The following is a 14,220-nucleotide window of genomic DNA, read 5'->3' as shown; positions in this document are numbered from 1 at the left end:
AGCGTAAGCAAAACATGCAATAGCGAGTAAATATACCAGTAGAGAACAGAATGTCAACAAGTGGATTCAGCACAATCCCTACAACGAGGCTCTGCCAAGCGAACAATCTACAATTAATACCATAGTGTGACTTAAACTCCATGTATGTACACCTCATATCAGCATTTCTATACACCAAATTAAAGAGTAGTTATGACAACAAAACAGAAATGTGTAAATATGCAATCCATACGCACAGCAGCAAATATATATCTTACACAAATAACAGGTCATTAGCATCATATCAGCATAAGCAAATAAATGTTCGTATGTAATCTTAATAAGTAGACATGAAGGCGCAAGCAGATAAATCACAAAGTATAACCTACATACATAACCATATCAGCACAATTAATCAGGTGACAATTATAATTTAAATAAATAAGCACAGCAGGCACATAATAAAAAAAATATGACATCAGTGAAAAAGCATAGCAGCCAAGCGATGCATAATATATACAAATAACAAGCCTGTTCATTAATCAATAATTGTCAAAATCAGTAAATGTACACAAGCACGTCGCTTCACAAGTAAATTCATAGAACATGAAATTTAGCACAAAGTATGAGTCACGTAATCGCGAGCAGCAAATTACGTCTAAAGTACGTACCTAAGTGGAAATATGTTACCTGAAAAATAAACTCAATTAATAGTTACCCTTTTTTAGTTTATTACTTTTTTTTTTTTTTTTTTTTGAAATTACATTCTTCCTGAAATTTTCTCCATAGCAAGTCGTCTTAATGTCGGACACGCACAGAATTTACCTGAAGGTCTTAAATATTTTACACAACCGTATCCTGAAAAATACTGAACGTTAATAACATAATTTATAAAGTCACCATAGCTTTATACAGAATTTATTCGGAGAATTTAGATTGTGTGTTTGATTACGGCTGTCAGTGCATTCGCACTGAGCGCTCGATCAGCTGTAGACGCGTGACGTAGGAAGTAATTGTTTGCGGTCAACGACTGCCTTGTGCGGCGAGCAGACTGACTGTTGCTTTGAGTCTGTGCCGCCGCCGGCACGCGGCGCGGTATCCTTGCATTCTCCGTGTGTTTACGTACAACTGTTGATTTCTCGAAAGTATGTCATTCCACAAAAATTTTAACGTTAGATATGTGATGTATTCCCCTAGAGCGCCGAGATTTAAGAGTTTCTACTTCGACAGTGTTATCATGGATAATTTTGCGAATCCTATATGGACCGTTATAAAGCAGAAAAAATTTGCGACATAAGCCTTTTCCTTTATGAGACAAACGATGAGACTTAATTAACATCTTTTGACCAACTGACAAAATTTTTTAAACGACCAGGACGTTTAGCTGATTTCTCTCTTCTAGCAGCCGCAGACGCAATATTTCGTAGAGCCAGGTTGACAACTTCAGAATGCCGCAGTTTCCGTGAAGGCGGAAAAGGAACGATTTCAGAAATGCGATTTGTTGGTACTTTATTTTTTAATATCAATAGAGGCGGTAAAGAAGTTGAGTCATTAGGAAGTTCATTCAGAATGTTTTGAAAAATATGAAGATACTGATCCCAAGTTCTGTGATTCTGATGACAATAAAGACGGCACAATTTATTGATTTCCTTCATCCATCTCTCTGAAGTATTAGATTGAGGGTGAAAAAGTGAAATAAAAATTGGTTTAATCTTACGACGCCGTAGAGTACGAAGCCAAATTTTAGAGCGAAACTGTAATCCATTATCTGATATAACCTTATCAACATGACCCACTTCTTTAAGAAAATGTTTGATGAAAGCATTAGATACTGAACAAGCTGTTGCCTTGCGTAAAGGTGTAAAACACACATATTTTGATGTCAATTCCACTGCTACGAAAATGTACGCAAAACCATTAGCAGAACGAACCACTGGACCGAACAAATCGACTGCAGCCATGTCCTTTAATTTCACTGGAATGATAGGAAACAACGGTGCTCTGTGAGAAACAGTTGGCGGCTTAGCCTTTTGACATAACTTGCATTTGGCAAGAACAGATCGAATGCGTTTTTCCATATTATTGAAGTAGCAATTTTCTCGTAATTTATGAAAGCATTTTCTGGGACCACAGTGCGCATAACTGAAATGTGTAAACGAGGTGTGGCCAAATCATCCAATCTAACAAAGCGTCTAAGAAAATTACAGACACCAAGGAAACTACAAACATCACGTTTTGTGGTAGGAACAGCATAATTACGAATAGCGTCTAGTTTCTCTGGATCAGGAAGAATACCGTCTGTAGAAATAATGTGACCGAAAAATTTCACCTGAGAACGACCAAATTCAGATTTTTCCAAGTTCTCTGTAATGCCAACTCTTGCAAAAATACGTAACAATGAATCCAAAATTTTGTTATGCTCACTCCAAGAACGTTTAGCAATAAGAATATCGTCAACATATGAAGTAATATTGTCACGAAGATAAACAGGTAAGATTTCGTTTAAACTACGAATGAATGCTGCAGAAAATATAGTAAGTCCAAACGGTAATTTCCAAAGTCACTTTTGGGTAAAACAGTCAAATCCGGTTATTTTTTACCTACTGTCTAGATAGATGGATAGTAGAAGAGTTGTTTTTATAGATGCAAAGAATAGTGAAAGAGTAGGCAGCGGTGCAGAAAACTAAAAGGGAAATAGCATCACTACAGCTCGGGGCCCTATGCTCGCTACGGCACATATTCACTTAGTGTAGTGAATCCCCTGAGGACCGTCTGTCCCAGTCCCAATGTCGATTATTGTCAAGTTCCCGCGCCTGGCGCTCTATTGTTACATCCCGTAAATGAAACAAATTACTTTCTTCAAAGCCCTCTGTTATCTGTGACACTAAAATTCGTCTGCTGTCTTTTCCTACGGTTTCGCTTTCAATATATTTGTCTTGCTTTTGTAATGCCTCAAATTCCCTTTTGACGCGTTCATTAACTTTTCCCTGATTGTCAACATGTTTGTTTATGCTCTGGTACTCTTCTGTTCTTCCCCCATGAACCATGGACCTTGCCGTTGGTGGGGAGGCTTGCGTGCCTCAGCGATACAGATGGCCGTACCGTAGGTGCAACCACAGCGGAGGGGTATCTGTTGAGAGGCCAGACAAACATGTGGTTCCTGAAGAGGGGCAGCAGCCTTTTCAGTAGTTGCAGGGGCAACAGTCTGGATGTTTGACTGATCTGGCCTTGTAACATTAACCAAAACGGCCTTGCTGTGCTGGTACTGCGAACGGTATAAAGCAAGGGGAAACTACAGCCGTAATTTTTCCCGAGGACATGCAGCTTTACTGTATGATTAAATGATGATGGCGTCCTCTTGGGTAAAATATTCCGGAGGTAAAATAGTCCCCCATTCGGATCTCCGGGCGGGGACTACTCAAGAGGATGTCGTTATCAGGAGAAAGAAAACTGGCGTTCTACGGATCGGAGCGTGGAATGTCAGATCCCTTAATCGGGCAGGTAGGTTAGAAAATTTAAAAAGGGAAATGCATAGGTTAAAGTTAGATATAGTGGGAATTAGTGAAGTTCGGTGGCAGGAGGAACAAGACTTTTGGTCAGGTGATTACAGGGTTATAAATACAAAATCAAATAGGGGTAACGCAGGAGTAGGTTTAATAATGAATAAAAAAGTAGGAGTGCGGGTTAGCTACTACAAACAGCATAGTGAACGCATTATTGTGGCCAAGATAGACACAAAGCCCATGCCTACTACAGTAGTACAAGTTTATATGCCAACTAGCTCTGCAGATGATGAAGAAATTGATGAAATATATGACGAGATAAAAGAAATTATTCAGGTAGTGAAGGGAGACGAAAATTTAATAGTCATGGGTGACTGGAATTCGTCAGTAGGAAAAGGGAGAGAAGGAAAGATAGTAGGTGAATATGGATTGGGGGGAAGAAATGAAAGAGGAAGCCGCCTTGTAGAATTTTGCACAGAGCATAACTTAATCATAGCTAACACTTGGTTCAAGAATCATAAAAGAAGGTTGTATACATGGAAGAATCCTGGAGATACTAATAGGTATCAGATAGATTATATAATGGTAAGACAGAGATTTAGGAACCAGGTTTTAAATTGTAAGACATTTCCAGGGGCAGATGTGGATTCTGACCACAATCTATTGGTTATGAACTGCAGATTGAAACTGAATAAACTGCAAAAAGGTGGGAATTTAAGGAGATGGGACCTGGATAAACTGAAAGAACCAGAGGTTGTAGAGAGTTTCAGGGAGGGCATAAGGGAACAATTGACAGGAATGGGGGAAAGAAATACAGTAGAAGAAGAATGGGTAGCTCTGAGGGATGAAGTAGTGAAGGCAGCAGAGGATCAAGTAGGTAAAAAGACGAGGGCTAATAGAAATCCTTGGGTAACAGAAGAAATATTGAATTTAATTGATGAAAGGAGGAAATATAAAAATGCAGTAAATGAAGCAGGGAAAAGGGAATACAAACGCCTCAAAAATGAGATCGACAGAAAGTGCAAAATGGCTAAGCAGGGATGGCTAGATGACAAATGTAAGGATGTAGAGGCTTGTCTCACTAGGGGTAAGATAGATACTGCCTACAGGAAAATTAAAGAGACCTTTGGAGAGAAGAGAACCACTTGTATGAATATCAAGAGCTCAGATGGCAAGCCAGTTCTAAGCAAAGAAGGGAAGGCAGAAAGGTGGAAGGAGTATATAGAGGGTTTATACAAGGGCGATGTACTTGAGGACAGTATTATGGAAATGGAAGGGGATGTAGATGAAGATGAAATGGGAGATAAGATACTGCGTGAAGAGTTTGACAGAGCACTGAAAGACCTGAGTCGAAACAAGGCCCCGGGAGTAGACAACATTCCATTAGAACTACTGATGGCCTTGGGAGAGCCAGTCATGACAAAACTCTACCATCTGGTGAGCAAGATGTATGAGACAGGCGAAATACCCACAGGCTTCAAGAATAATATAATAATTCCAATCCCAAAGAAAGCAGGTGTTGACAGATGTGACAATTACCGAACTATCAGTTTAATAAGTCACAGCTGCAAAATACTAACGCGAATTCTTTACAGACGAATGGAAAAACTGGTAGAAGCGGACCTCGGGGAAGATCAGTTTGGATTCCGTAGAAATGTTGGAACACGTGAGGCAATACTAACCTTACGACTTATCTTAGAAGAAAGATTAAGAAAAGGCAAACCTACGTTTCTAGCATTTGTAGACTTAGAGAAAGCTTTTGACAACGTTAACTGGAATACTCTCTTTCAAATTCTAAAGGTGGCAGGGGTAAAATACATGGAGCGAAGGGCTATTTACAATTTGTACAGAAACCAGTTGGCAGTTATAAGAGTCGAGGGACATGAAAGGGAAGCAGCGGTTGGGAAGGGAGTAAGACAGGGTTGTAGCCTCTCCCCGATGTTATTCAATCTGTATATTGAGCAAGCAGTAAAGGAAACAAAAGAAAAATTCGGAGTAGGGATTAAAATTCATGGAGAAGAAGTAAAAACTTTGAGGTTCGCCGATGACATTGTAATTCTGTCAGAGACAGCAAAGGACTTGGAAGAGCAGTTGAACGGAATGGACAGTGTCTTGAAAGGAGGATATAAGATGAACATCAACAAAAGCAAAACGAGGATAATGGAATGTAGTCGAATTAAATCGGGTGATGCTGAGGGGATTAGATTAGGAAATGAGACACTTAAAGTAGTAAAGAAGTTTTGCTATTTAGGGAGTAAAATAACTGATGATGGTCGAAGTAGAGAGGATATAAAATGTAGACTGGCAATGGCAAGGAAATCGTTTCTGAAGAAGAGAAATTTGTTAACATCGAGTATAGATTTAAGTGTGAGGAAGTCGTTTCTGAAAGTATTTGTATGGAGTGTAGCCATGTATGGAAGTGAAACATGGACGATAACCAGTTTGGACAAGAAGAGAATAGAAGCTTTCGAAATGTGGTGCTACAGAAGAACAGAAGAATGCTGAAGATAAGGTGGGTAGATCACATAACTAATGAGGACTTGGAAGAGCAGTTGAACGGAATGGACAGTGTCTTGAAAGGAGGATATAAGATGAACATCAACAAAAGCAAAACGAGGATAATGGAATGTAGTCGAATTAAATCGGGTGATGCTGAGGGGATTAGATTAGGAAATGAGACACTTAAAGTAGTAAAGAAGTTTTGCTATTTAGGGAGTAAAATAACTGATGATGGTCGAAGTAGAGAGGATATAAAATGTAGACTGGCAATGGCAAGGAAATCGTTTCTGAAGAAGAGAAATTTGTTAACATCGAGTATAGATTTAAGTGTGAGGAAGTCGTTTCTGAAAGTATTTGTATGGAGTGTAGCCATGTATGGAAATGAAACATGGACGATAACCAGTTTGGACAAGAAGAGAATAGAAGCTTTCGAAATGTGGTGCTACAGAAGAACAGAAGAATGCTGAAGATAAGGTGGGTAGATCACATAACTAATGAGGAGGTATTGAATAGGATTGGGGAGAAGAGAAGTTTGTGGCACAACTTGACTAGAAGAAGGGATCGGTTGGTAGGACATGTTTTGAGGCATCAAGGGATCACAAATTTAGCATTGGAGGGCAGCGTGGAGGGTAAAAATCGTAGAGGGAGACCAAGAGATCAATACACTAAGCAGATTCAGAAGGATGTAGGTTGCAGTAGGTACTGGGAGATGAAGAAGCTTGCACAGGATAGAGTAGCATGGAGAGCTGCATCAAACCAGTCTCAGGACTGAAGACCACAACAACAACACTCTTCTGTTTCTGCAAATGGCAATGGAGCTGTATCATCCGAATCTCTGTCCCCATTTAAGCTAAGTCTTATCGATTTATCTGTAATCTCCTCAACTCTTTCCGATAAGTCACCTATTTGTTCTTTCTGATTATTTACGTCTTCCGTAAGTGTCGCGACTCGGGTTTCGGTATTGTCACATTTAGTAGTTGATTGTTCACACTGTTGCGTTAAGTCATTTGGTACGGATTCCTCGATTCTTTCAAATACTTCTTCCTTATCGTGTGCACGTTGTAAATTTACCTGTGAAAAATTTTGTACTATCACGCGATCTTTTTCTTCCCGTTCTCTGTCCTGTTCCTCTTGTCTAATCCCTGTTGAAATTAAACTATTATTGTGAGCATTCAAAATCGGTTGTACTTCTTCTCTAATTTCTTTCTTTGATTCATCTTTCACGTTTTTGAAACATGTCCCTGTTCGTGAGCCTAACTGTGTTTCCATTGTTTCCATCTCGGTTTTACTTGTTCCTATCTCTGTTTTTAATTCAGATCCTAACCGTGATCCCACTGCTTTCATCTCAGTTATAATTGTTCCTATTGTTGTTTCAAGTCTTCCCATTTGTGATCCCAAATTTAGTGTAGCACCCATCAACTGCTCCATTTCTTCTGTCGTTAACCACGCAATCTGAGAATTTTTCGATTGTGAAAAATTTTGAACTGTTTCCGGCCTATTTTCCCGACTTATTAAATTGTTTTCAACTCCATTATTCATCATCCCTTTCTCCTGTGTTGGCGAGTTCGCCATGTTAACAATTTCGTTATTCTCACTATTCATCATTTTTTTTTCTTTTTCATCGATCGCGTAATCATTTACAAAACATACAAAACTCGTCACAATACGAAAATTACAGAGAATATAACACGTTATCACCAACAATACCATTCACACGAAATGCTTCCCTCAAACACGATTAACGAACAATTGAAATAATTGCACTAAATTATCAAACCCGTAGACAAGACAACAGAAATGAAATTTTGCAAAAAAAATACCATTAGAAGAATGGCAATTACCAAATCTACACATGCAAAATAGACTACAATTACTAAACTACAAATTACTACAACAATACTACTGTCTACTATTTTTTACAATCAGAAAAATTCCAAGGGACGATCCGAAGCAGCGGTCGCCACGTGCATGGGGGCTTAATTAAATAAAATGCAAATATTTTTAGTAGCTGTCTGTTCGGTTACGAAGTCTCGTAAACGGTTGGCCCTGACTAGTATTATTACGCTATCTGACTGCATAGAACAACACCAAAGAATGAAATGGAAATTTTCATTAACACAATTAATTAATTAAGTCCCCAGCAACTATAAAACCTACGAAACCAAAGCACAAGTGTAACTGTTCTGTGTGTGGAAGTGTGACTCAACGTACGCATCTGGCACGGTTCTTCTTCAACAACACAAGAAATTTTAAATATCATTTATACTGAATTAATAAAAAAAATAGAAATACCATAATTACTCAAGAAAATCAGAATTACACTCTAATACAAGAACACAAGCCAGATGCTTTGTTGACTGAACCTGTAATGACGCATTATTCAGGACATTGAAATAATGAAAAAGAAAAGAAAGGTAGTTTGTTACCTTAATTTATATTGATGAAAGGCACTCTAGACATTACAATCTCTCCACACCGACTCGCTACTATCACATCTCAACAAGAACTTTTCAGTATCACATCTCAGCAAGCACTGCCTACTAGCTCATCTCAACAAACACTACTCACTACGACATCTCAGCACTGACTACTACGAGTTCTCAACAACCACTGCCCACTACGAGTTCTCAATAATCACTGTCAACTACGAGTTCTAAACAAGCACTGCCTACCACGACATCTCAAGAATCACTGCCAGTGGAGGCGGCGGAACAATACTCTCTAGCGCGATCTCTGGCGCTGTGGCTCAGTGTAGCCACCTTTCAAGGTCTATATTTTTCCTAACTTTTCGGTTCTCAGCGCTATAGAAAATTTATCATACTACGTCCGTAATACCCGTTATGAATTTTACTTTGGTTGTACATAATCTCTACAGCTAATGCTATTAAAGCTGTTACTATGAGGGACATTCAGTAATGAAGTAGAATAACCCCCTCAGAGTCCCAGAAGACCGTCGCCACGGCTGAGAGTGCCGGCCTTGAACTTTTTCTTCGGAGGAGAGATGGAGTGGCGGCCAGTTCATGGATTGCCGTTTTATTTCCGGTTAGAAACGATGAACCCCTGTTTCATTGCCTGTGACGATGTTCGACAAAAAATTGTCACGATTAGCCACGAAAAGTGCAGCAATACCGCACAGATGGTCCTTCGTTGCTCTTTATGGTCTTCTGTTTAGGCATCTAGGATTCCAGTGGGCACACACCTTTCAGTGCACTCCATGGCGTACAATTGTATCAGCGCATCCAGCAGAGATGCCCAGTTGTGCAGCGAGGTGTTTGTTTGTGATCCGTCGATCAATTCAAATGAGAGTGTCAGCACGTTCCAACACTGCAGGAGTCATAGCTGTGTGTCGCCAGCCGGCACGCGGGAGATGAGACAGGTTTGCGCGACCTCATTGCCATGGTGACAGAAGCCTCGCCCAACGTTCACCGTGCTTTTGCTCTCTCCCACGTTTACGTAAACATTCTGCAAGCGCCTATGAATATAGGCGATCCTCTGGTTCTCAGCTTGGAACGCACCTACGTTAGAGATGCCATTTTGAAGGCTACGTGTAGGGTCCGCCACCTATTGGAGCTTCATGTAACTGTAGGGACTAAAGCAGGAATATTCCACAATGTGGCACAGAAAATTCCGCAAATTTTCAACTAAAATTAGCCCTGAAAAAAAGTGTTGCATTACCTATTGAACGCTCCTTGTATATTCTATCTTTTTGTGAGGACGGTCTCTCGTAATCTCTGTTACACAATTCAGAACGAGACTAAGTGACTGTGATCATGTTGACGTTTCGTCTAGCGTGAACAAACAACCATGTGGCCGTGACGTTCCCTTCCGTTGCATTTACTGCACTTGTGAATTGTCCTGGGCCCTCAGTCCGGAACCGCGGGGCTGCTACGGTCGCAGGTTCGAATCCTGCCTCGGGCATGGATGTGTGTGATGTCCTTAGGTTAGTTAGGTTTAAGTAGTTCTAAGTTCTAGGGCACTGATGAGCACAGATGTTAAGTCCCATAGTGCTCAGAGCCATTTGAACAATTTTTTTGTCCTGGGCCCTGCACATTCAGCACACATGCAATTTCCGTGTTCTGCGTGTATATACTAGCCCTCGCGCCAAGCGAGTCCCAGTACGGGAACAATGCGACAGGTGCAACTGTACTATTAACTCAAAAATTATTCTCATACGTTTGAGGTTGTACTAGTACTGTGCTCTGCGAACTCCATATCCCAGCACTGCCCCAGTGTCAATCAAAAAGAGTGCACGCATCATTTGTAAACCGGAACATGTTCATCCAAGTACATATAATTGATGGGCAGTTATATTTATTTAATGATAGATGACATGCAAATAAAAGATGACGTTCAAGTATTCTAATGACTATTACATTTAAGTTTTCGTGTCCTGTCGAATTTTCAGCCTTGGTCTCCGGCCCTTGTCATCACTTCAAAAGTTCTCGGCCAAATATTGAGCAACGTCAATACCTGCACTGCTTCGCAGCCATAGATACTAGAAGGTTTACTTGTAAGGACTGATGGGGGGAATCTAACGTGTGTCCAGGCTCCTGAAACTCAAGATCATCGCCAAAAATGTCAGTACCGTCCTGGAGCCTCCACCTTGATACGTTTACATTTTCTGGTGCAACACCTATTCGTACTCTGCTGAAAGTCGTCCACCTTTCTCACTCCGGTTGGCTACCCATTGCCTCCGTTTCTTGTGGTTGGCATCATTCAGAAAGTTCTATGTCCACATTGTTCACGAAGTTTCTTCTGGATTTTAATCTTACTAGAAATTTGCACTCTTCACGGAACACGTTTCTCATTGAAAATCAGCTTGAAGTTTTCTGTGTATTCTGTTCCTGATCGTCGTGTAAATGGAGCAGAAGAACCAACGGCTCTATGCAGTTTACTTGCCCTCATACAGCCAGTCGTTAAAAGGCATGTTTCATTCGGAATGACATCCACTATTCTCAAATTGCTGATCCAATATTTTTTGAGTTTTTGTCTTACCAGATTATATGTTAAGTGAAATTCGCAAATGTGTGTCTAAAGAACTTAGTCTCAATGGATTTTGTTTGTAATACGTTTGCAGCGTAGACAGATGGTCTATTAGTTGGTCTTCAACGAAATCAAAAATTTTTGTTTTTGCTTCGAGAGCAGGGATATGTGACCAGTGGAAATAGTTCATTTCACAGTTAATTGCTTCATTACTTGTCTACAAATTGTGTATATTGGTGCCAATACACTTCCCTGAGGTAGATTATTATGTTGTCTTCTCCACTTACTTTTTTCTTTATCGAACTCAAGAACTGACCGAATACCTTGAACCAAATGGTAACCTTTGAAATTCAGGTACAGCTCGTCCAGTAGGATTTTGTGATTTATCGCGTCGTAAGTGGTTGACAGATCCACCAGAACAACTCCTGCGATTAATTTATTTCGTATCCCTGTTCAGTGCGTTCTGTAAGGCTTAAAATGTAGCATGTGCCGCTCATTATAGGCCTGAAATCTTATTAAGGTATAAGTTTTCTTTCGAGGCTGGAGTCTTTCTAGTATTAGTCTCTTTTATAATTTGAATACATGGCAGGCGCTGATGATTATTACAAAAGTAGGAGGTTGTGTGTATAGCTTAACTGGTGTTTATGAACTAAGTTACATGAAGTATGATACATATTTTTATTCTTATATGAACTAGAATCAACATGCGCCAATGTTCAAGGGCAGTTGCGGTGGTTGCGTGGTAAAATTATTTTCCCTTGTACAGCGTAGATCGCATCAGCGGGCCCATAACGCTCCACCAGGCAACAAGTGTCATCAATTTACGGCCGACTACATCAACGTAGAGTTAAAAAAGTTACTGTAATTTTGCCGAGGTGTCGTGGACTGATATCAACGTAGCTTGCACAGGACTGGCGGGAACTATTTTTTGATAACCTCACATGGGATAATTGAATATTACTTAGATTACTTACAATAACAAATACGGTTACAATATACTAAGCTACACAAAATTATTTAGATACGTCCTCGAGAGCATGCGATAAGATGCAATGAAAGTTTTGGCAAGATAAACAGTCGGTAATAATAATAGCATGAAGAGTAAAGAACATAAACTTACGTTGACTAGATATCGTATTTCAGCCGTTAAGATAGCGTTGTAACTAGCCACAGAAAAGAAGTAATACAAGCATTACCTGATTCCAGCTAGTGTTACCCTCTACGGTCTACATTATTACACTACGACTGCATTGACCGAAGGCCGTGGTTTCCTCTATCACGACGGCTGCTTATAATCGTACATATGAAGCAGTTGTCTCAAGTCATCAAAAGCGATTGCAGGTACTTCTGGTAACACTTGTAGACGGCTTTGCCGGCGCTTTGTATGCTTAGAGACGATGTCTTATCTGTCTTGATCACCCCAAATAACTTTTTGTTCAAAAGCAAAATAAAAACGTATTAATCATATGTTGTTTAGGTACAAGGGGGACATTAACATGCATGATTGCCTTGCTTGCAACTTTGTTGGTTACGTAGATATGAACAGCAGTTTTTTTTTAAAATAGCACCGTATGTTGCAATGAATCCACAAGTGAACACATGACAGCTTTAACAAGAAACTGGCATTCCTAAAACCATTCCAACACGTCACCAGTTTAATCCGTACACCAAGAATTGCGTGGGAATAATTTCCAGAATCGTGTACAATTCTGTTAGTGAGCACAACAGCAAATCCCCGCCAACCAGACCTTTTCCGTGTTTGTTTTTACCTATGAACGTTCCTTCTCAACAAAGGACAGTTAAATGCACAGAACATTATTATTGATCCAGATGTCTTAGACAGGTGTAACATCAGCATAAATAGAGAGTTCATATCTGGCGTGCAAAGCTTGGTACTAAAATTATTGACCCTTATTTCTTCATTGGCAAACTAAACGGGAGGTTTTTTTCCAACTTTCTCATACAAGTTCTTTCTTGTCATCTGAATAAAGTGCAGCTAATAAGGGGAAGTTTTGTATGGTATCAAGGCGGTGGTTTTCCAGCGCTTAATATCTTGCGTGCACGTCGGGTTCTGATCCGAAGGCGTCCTTCATGATGGATTATTCGTGGAAGAAAATTGGATTGGCCTGACAGTCTACTGACTTAACTCCCCTTTGGGAATGAATAAATGCCATTGCCTGTCACCATATTCCAACAACTCTAGAAAATATGCAGGAACGTGTCGTGTTTTTCTTTAAATCACTTCAGTAGACAACAGTGAAAGCAGCGATGAAATCTTTGATCTCATGCTTTGATCAGTGTATCACTGTCCATTGTCACCACTTTGAGCAGCTTTGAATGTTCTACCTTTTTTTTGCCCACAGTGGATTACAGTACTACAAAATGGTTTCAAGGATCCAAGTTTCTGTCTCTCATTAAGTTGAATATTGTGTTTAAGTGAGTAAGTGATGCGTTTTTGAACAGTTCCTGAAGAGAATTAACGGGAAAAACTGGGGTATTACATACGTTTTTAATTTTTAAAGTTTTAAGTGTGTAATATCAAATTATAACAACGTAAAACAAGTCTGATGGTGGTTTTTAAGTGAAGCCAGCAACTAACTTACAAATAACTGTAATTTTGGCTCTTTTTGATAAATATTTTATTGTAGTTATCTATTTTACAGACAAAGGATTAAAATAACATAATAAAAAGAACATTAACACAACGGGAAAGGCTGACCTAAATTTAAATAGTGTGAATGACCATGTGAACAAGTGGTGACAATCTCCTTATGTTACACTGAATGAACTTGGGTGTGTTAGGTCACACTGACTAATTCCACGTGTGGTGACATTAATTTAACTGTGCAACTCACAAGCGATAAATCTGTACTCATCTACTTATCCTGTATCTTTACCAAACATGCAAAAGCGTTCTCTGATTCTCTGGCATCAAATGTTGTTGCCACATGTATATACTGTCAATGTTGTTGAATAATAAGTATGAATGCACCTAGAAATACACTCATTTACTCGAAATACGCGTATACAGGTGCGCCCAACCCACGCAACTCGCGTAGTGGTATATACAAACCAGTCCCACACGAGGGTACAGCAGCCGTCAAATTCGAATAGAGTGCGGGCTGGTTTGCACATTTGCTCGCTTCAGAAAGTTATGTATTTATTAAGCAAAAAATCAGAATCTTAGTTTATCCACGAAGAAAACTGCAACGCACAGTTAATTCAGTATTAATTACTGTGTTTCTGCAGTTCACAT

Source organism: Schistocerca nitens, chromosome 1 (assembly GCF_023898315.1).
Source record: "Schistocerca nitens isolate TAMUIC-IGC-003100 chromosome 1, iqSchNite1.1, whole genome shotgun sequence".
In the NCBI taxonomy this organism is placed as follows: Eukaryota; Metazoa; Arthropoda; class Insecta; order Orthoptera; family Acrididae; genus Schistocerca; species Schistocerca nitens.
This window is presented reverse-complemented; position numbering follows the sequence as displayed.